A 7,425-nucleotide genomic window follows, 5' to 3' on the forward strand; every position below is an offset into this window, starting at 1 on the left:
GCCCGGCCGAACTTAACGACTTTTTACTTGTTTATTTTATAAACTCTTTCTCAAAAACATTTCTTTGTTGTTTTATTGTCCGCCGTCGTGTGACTTTTGCGAAAGCCAACAAACAACGAAATGAATGAATAATATGTGAAATTTATCACCAAAAAAAGACAAAAGGCAACAATTCCAGGGACTCCCACGCAAAAATATGGCACCGGCACGAAATTTCAAGTTGGCCTTAACATCGGAGACCTCTTTGACATTGCGGGGGATAGATAAATTTGCACATTTTTTGTGGTGTAAGTTATCAGGTTTGGTTGGCTTTTTTCTTCTTCTTTGACAAAAAAAAAGAAGAATTTAAACCAAGTGTAAAAACAGCAACAACAACACTCGAACTCACAAATAAAACAAAACTTAACCACAAAACAAGGTTTTCATGCAATCCAACTTCTTCTTTCCAAACTTATGCAAAAATATGGTGAAATAACTTGTTTGTGGGGTTAGTTTTTTCTATGGTAGTTACAGTGGAACATTTGGCTGATGACTCAAAACTAGTCCACTGGACTAAATATGAAATTTTGGAAGTCAATCAAACCAAAAAGTGTGTGAAAAATTACAGTTTGGGAGAGGCGGGTATGGTATGAATATGAACAATATCGGCTAATCTTTTGGTATAGCCCCCTTATAGCGGTACCTTCCGATCTTCGGTATTTCGGATATTTAAGCCACATTTTCCTACTAAATTAGCTGTAATTTGGTACTTAGGGTTCTTAGTGGTCACAAAACATATCCACCAAAAATCGTGGACCTGGGTCCACGTTTGGGTATAGCCTCCATATAACGGTACCTTCCGATTTTCAGTATTTTGAGGATTTAAGCTAAATTTTCCGAAAATCAATTATTTCGCCTGCAGTAATTAATAATTTAGTATCTTCTATACCAAAAAGATGTGATTGTGTCATTCAGAATAGAGGATACGCAACGAAATATTGATTTCAATAGTTTTTGTTGTACCTCAAATTGGGGGGTGCTTTAGTTTTGTCCGCTTATATTTGCGACCTAAAATGTTTTTTGAATTTTAACTTTTGTTTATTAAATTCTGATCTCCTTATTTTTGTATTTTTCAATTATAAAGATATAAATAAATAAAAAGAAAAACAAAAAATAAATTTATAATTTAGTTTTCATAAAAAAATTATCATTTCAAAAAAATTTACTGAGGGGGTGCTTTAGTTTTGGCCGATACTGTATGTATCTCGAGGGTATGTTTATGGTCTTTCTTCTTAAGAGCTTTCAAAAGGTTCTTCTGTATAGAAAAACTTTTCTCATCGAGTACTGAAAACAATGCCCCTTATGAATTTCTTTTTGAATACCAGCAACAGCTTGTTTGCAGTTTAACCAATCGTCTTACTCTTCTTCATCAACTCATTCCCAAGGACAGTTATTGTTCGGGGGAAACTAATGGTTCATGCATGTTGCCACAGAAAAAGGTGATATTTCTTTGAAAATTTTGTCATTCAGTTAAGAAGAGAACGTGTGCAAAACAGCTTCGAACACTAATGAAAAATTTGACTGTCGCGTGTCTTGCTGCAACCAACAATGGCCATATGTTTTGTTCATTTTCAAAAAAACTTCTCCACAAAAAATTTAAAGTCAATTTTAATTGTTCAACCCTATGAAGGAAACAAAAAAATCCAATTCACAAGTTAATCCTTCGCCATTAACAGCGTATGACGTTCCATTTTGACGTTAATCCTCCTTCTCCAAAGCACGTGTCCACTCAAATTTCAGGAAGGAAAAACGTGTTATCTCTGGCATTTCAATGGTTGACTATTAGGGGGGTGGAAGTTTCGCACATTCATGACCAAATGACATGTTAATGGGATTTCAATATTTCAAGCAAATGTTTGCCACTTTGTCATTATGAGGACTTGGAGCAGTTGTTTGTTACCTTTTTTTTACAAATCCTGAGAATCGTCAAGAGGGTTAGTGGAAATGGCAACGTGCAACATATCTGATAATGTCAACATTGATGAATGTATTTCGAAATTCCAAAGTCATGCGGACGCCAGTTGCCAGTGAAATGAGTCATAAAATTTGACAGGTTTTATGTATTACAACATGTTTTGGGGAATTTAAAATTCAAATTGATGTGGTCGTCGTTCTGGTCATGCTTGAGTATGGGTTATGACTCCTCCTTAAGTCATTTCTTTATATTATTAAGCCACTAAAAAGTGCAAATTATATTGAATGGGAATGGGATTGTAAAGTAAGTTCTAGAGACAGATGAACTTGGCATTTAGAGTGTGTGACTAATTCCTTGAAGTATAGCATTTCCAAATTATATGAAACCTTTTCCAAATTGAATTTTGAAAAAAGAAAGAAATAAAAAATCGTATTAGTTTTTATGGGGATTTATATATGAATTGTAATCTTAGATAATGACATAAACGTGTAATTCGCTAGATTTTTTGCTTCTACAAAATTTCTTCAAGAAACCTTTGATATGTTTGCCAATAAAAAGATTTTTTCGCGAACATGTCGGACATTTGGAAATATGCTCCACATTCAGATGTGTATACACCCCTCGGAATTTGAATTTTATATGTGTTTTTATTTCGGCGTTCACGTCTATTCTTGACAGCGTAATGTTTTAATATGAATGGACCAGCTATTGCTCTTCATACCGGATTTTACGAATATAGAATTTTTTTAAAGCGTAGCAAAAGTCCTGTTTTCGCGGGAAAGAACAGTCATGGAAATTGAGGTTTTTGAATTGTATTTTGTTGTTAAAAATCACTAATATTTTCCTAATTACCTTCCTCTGAATGTGGTGCCTATTTCAAAACCTTTAAACAGCAGATTTGTTCGCAGTAAAGTCATTTTATAGACCAACACATCAAAATTTGAAGATTTTCATAATTTTTTGTTAAAAATGTTCCATCTTATCAGCATCCGAAGCAATCGAGCACTTGTATCCATCGATGTTGTCTGTGTCATATTCTATCTTACTGACTTACTTAGCTGGCCCATTACAGAACATTTGTTCTATAGGCCGAACTAAGAAAAGATCTCCAATTCTCTCTATTTGTTGCTTCGCTTTCTGGAATACCGCGCCTTTTAATCTCATCATCCACTTGTTTGCGCCACCTATTCCTTGGCCTGCCAATTCTGCGTGCACCGCCAAGCGGTCCGTGTTTATACACCTTTTTAGCGGGGTCATCATCTCTCATTCTTATGATATGGCCTAGCCAACGCAATCGCTGCATCTCGATACGTTTAACAATATTGATGTCGTTGTACAGTAGATACAGCTCGTGGTTCATGCGACGTCGATATTCTCCGTCAACGCAGATTGGTCCGTCGATCTTTCGAAGAATTTTTCTCTCAAACACACCAAGCAATGCCATGTCTGCTTGCGCAAGTACCCAGGCTTCGGAGCCATACTTCAGCACGGGTAGTATCAGTGTTTTGTAGAGCGTTTTTTTGTTTGACGAGATGTGGCTTTGTTTTTAAACTGCTTACTTAAACCAAAGTAGCATCTGTTCACAATGCTTCTTTTTATTGCACAACTGATGTCGTTTGTTGTGTTTACGGAGGTGCCGAGGTAGACGAAGTCTTTTACTACCTCAATATTATAGGAACCAACTTCCACAGTCGGTCCGAGCTCAATGGACGCATTGTGCGTCGACACTATCAACATGGTCTTCTCACAGTTTACCGCCAGTCCCACTGTAGCAGATTCTCCTTCGACCTTCATAAAGGTATCAGTTACTTCTTTTACTGATCGGCCCATGATGTCTATATTATCAGCATAAGCAAGTAACATGTGACTATTGGTATAGATTGTGCCACTTCTTTTGACGTTTGCCTCTCGTATAACCTTTTCTAGCAGGATGTTGAAGAGATCACACGAAAGGCTGTCTCCTTGTCTGAAACCTCTTTTGGTACCAACTCTTCGGAGAGGTTCTTTCCTATTTTTACTGACGATCGAGTATCAGTTAATGCCATTTTACAAAGCCGGATGAGCTTTGCAGGGATACCAAATTCAGACATGCCTTGAAATACCTTTGAGCGTAGGGGGCTGTCGAAGGCTGCTTTGTAATCAACAAAAAGGTGGTAAGTGTCGATCTGCATCTCTTGGGTCTTCTCCAGGATTTGCCACAGGGTAAATATCTGGTCAATGGTGGACTTGCCAGGTCTAAAGCCGCATTGGTATGGTCCAATTATCTCGTTGACCATAGGCTTTAGTCGTTCGCATAATATCCCTGACACGATCTTGTAGGCAATAGGGAGTAGACTTATGCCCCTATAGTTAGAGTATACAGTCTTATCTCCCTTCTTGTGGACGGGGCACAGGATACCCAGGTTCCAATCGTCGGGTACTCGTTCTTCCTGCCAGATGGTGCTAACTAGCTGAATAATACACCTTATCAGCGTGTCGCCTCCGGTTTTGAACAGCTCGGCTGGTAAGCCATCGGTTCCTGCTGCCTTATTATTCTTCAGCCGATTTATTGCTGTCTTTACCTCATCTTGGCTGGGCGGTATACATTCAATACTATCTTCTGGGATTGGGACTGTGAAATCTTCGTCGTCTTCGCTGCTATTGGATACCAACAGTTTTGAAAAATGTTCTTTCCATATCCTGAGTACACTATCTGTATCAGTCACCAAAGTACATTGCTGGTCTCTACAGGAGGATGTGCCTGTACCAAAGCCATCAGTTTGATGCTTGACTCTTTGGTAGAATTTTCGGACTTCATTCTGGCTCCTGTACATCTCGATTTTTTCAGCCTCCCGCTTTTCCATCTCTCTCTTTTTCCTGCGGAAAAGACGTTTCTCCTCTCTCCTTTTCTCCCGATACCTCTCTCGTGCGCTACGCGTTACTACTGATTGTAGAGTAGCCCTATATGCCGCATTTTTTTCTTCGGTAGCAGCACGGCACTCCTGGTCATACCATGGATTCTTTGGTGGAGGTCTCTGGTATCCAAGTACTGATTTTGCGGATGTTTGCATAGAGTGGGCAATATTTTGCCATTGTGCTGATATGTTATCGGGACGAGAAGCGCTTTCATAAGGCAATTGTGTCAGTTGAGTGGAATATGCTGTGGCTATCTGTTGTGTTTGCAGCTTAGTGTTTGCAACTTTCGTGTTGTGCCTGTCCGTGCTTTACTTGCAACGTTTAGACGGGTACGTATCTTTGCTGCAACGAGGTAATGGTCCGAATCTATGTTTGCTCCTCGGAACGATAGTACATCCAACATGGTCGATGAATGTCTTCCATCTATCACAACGTGATCAATTTGATTTATTGTTCTTTGGTCTGGAGACAGCCAAGTGCCCTTATGAATATCGAGATGCTTAAATCTGGTGCTGCTAACTACCATGTTTTTTGCCGCTGCGAAGTCTATCAGCCTCATTCCATTGTCTGATGTTTCACTATGTAGACTGAATTTCCCGACTGTTTGTCCAAAGATATTCTCCTTTCCAATTTTGGCATTAAAATCGCCTAGAACAATTTTAATGTCATGGGCAGGACAACGGTCATATGTTTCTTCTAAGCGCTCGTAGAATATATCTTTGGTCTGTTCGTCCTTGTCTTCGGTTGGAGCATGAGCGCATATAAAGCTGACCAGATGTTTTAACCTCTGACCAACTACAAAACCGCAACCAAACTCATGCTTTGTGTCATGGCAGCTATAATACAGTGCGTTACCTCTATTTGTTGTTGTGACATCTTTCCCAGTCCATCGTATTTCCTGTATGGCAGTAATGTCGGCCTTGTACTTTTCAAGTACATCTGCCAGCGCGTAAACTGCACCTTCTCTATAAAGGGTGCGAACATTCCAGGTGCAGATTCGCAGATCATGGTCCTCAAAACGTTTGCGGGGGTAGTCAACTTTAGAGAGGTTTGTTTTTCTTTTCTTTCGTTTTTTCATAGTAGGCTGCGTTTTTGCAGGGGGGGGGGGGGGGTTTAACGTTCTTATGGGTGAACGGTGAAAAGGGGAGCTGGGTGAAAAGGCATCTCCCCAGGTGACACCACGGGGAGGACACAGGTCCACTTGTGATGAGAGAGGGACCAAGATAAATCCTGGACTTTACCATGTTAAAGCCGGTCAGGACCGTTCCTTGGTATCTTTCATCCCCTACGTCTCTAGAAGATTGGGCGTTGTAATTTTTACCTAGGTTGTACCATTTTTGAGATAAAACGAGAAGGGTACGAAAAGTACTAAAAGGTACTAAATCTGGTACCATTTGTATTCGGCAAACGGGAAGAGCTAGAATTCTGAAATTTGGAATGAGGGTCACTGATGGAGAGTTAGGAAGATGTACCAAAGGGTTTTTGGAAATTCGACCTATAAATGTACGAAAAGTACTAAAAGTTACTAAATTTAGTACCATTTGGTATTATGTGAATGAAAATAAAGGTTTAGAAGAGGGGTTGATATAAGGAGGTGGTTTTGGAAATGTGTACTACCGATAAAGATGGAATTCTGAAATTTGGAATTACTATTACTGTCGGTGTGTAGGTTTGAGATATGGAGGTAGTTTTCGAAATTCGTACATATGGGTACGAAAAGTACTAAATATTACCAAATAAGGTACAATTCGGATGCGAGCGAACGGACAAAGCTGGAATTTTGAAATTTAGAATTTGGATTACTGTCGGAGTGTAGGATAGAGATATTTTGGAAATTCGTACTTTTGGGTACGAAAGGTACTCAATGGTACCAAATTTGGTACAATTTAGATTTGCGTGATCGGATATATCTGGAATCCTGAAATTCGGAATTAAGTTTGTTGTTTGAACATAGCACTGAGGTAGTATTTTTGAAAATGTGTACTTATGGGTACGAAAAGTACTAAATGGTACCAAATCTGGTACAATTTGGATTTGGGTGAATTGATGTAGCTAGAATCCCGAGATGTGGAGTAAGGAGTACTGTTGGAGTGTAGGTTTGATGAATTTTTGGAATTTTTTAGTTATGTGTACGAAAAGTACTAAATGGTACTAAATTTGGTACAATTTGAATTTCAGTGATCGGATACATTTGGAATCCTTAAATTCGGAATTAAAATTACTGTTGGAGTGTTGATAGAGGTAGGTTTGGAAATTCGTACTTTTGGATACGAAAAGTACTAAATGGTACCGAATTTGGTAGAATTTGGATTTGGGTGAACGGATATAGCTGGAATTCTGAAATTGGGAATTAAACTTATTGTTGAAACATAGAACTGAGATAGTTTTGAAAATTCGTACTTATGGATACGAATAGTACTAAATGGTACCAAATAAGGTACACTTTGGATTTGAGTGATCGGATATATCTGGAATCCTGAAATTCAGAATTAAGCTTATTGTCTGAACATAGCACTTATTGTCTGAACATGGCAACGAAAAGTACTAAATGGTACCAAATCTGGTACAATTTGGAT

The sequence above is a fragment of the Musca autumnalis genome, unplaced genomic scaffold (genome assembly GCF_047663935.1).
Source record: "Musca autumnalis isolate F117 unplaced genomic scaffold, ASM4766393v1 scaffold_5, whole genome shotgun sequence".
Lineage (NCBI taxonomy): Eukaryota > Metazoa > Arthropoda > Insecta > Diptera > Muscidae > Musca > Musca autumnalis.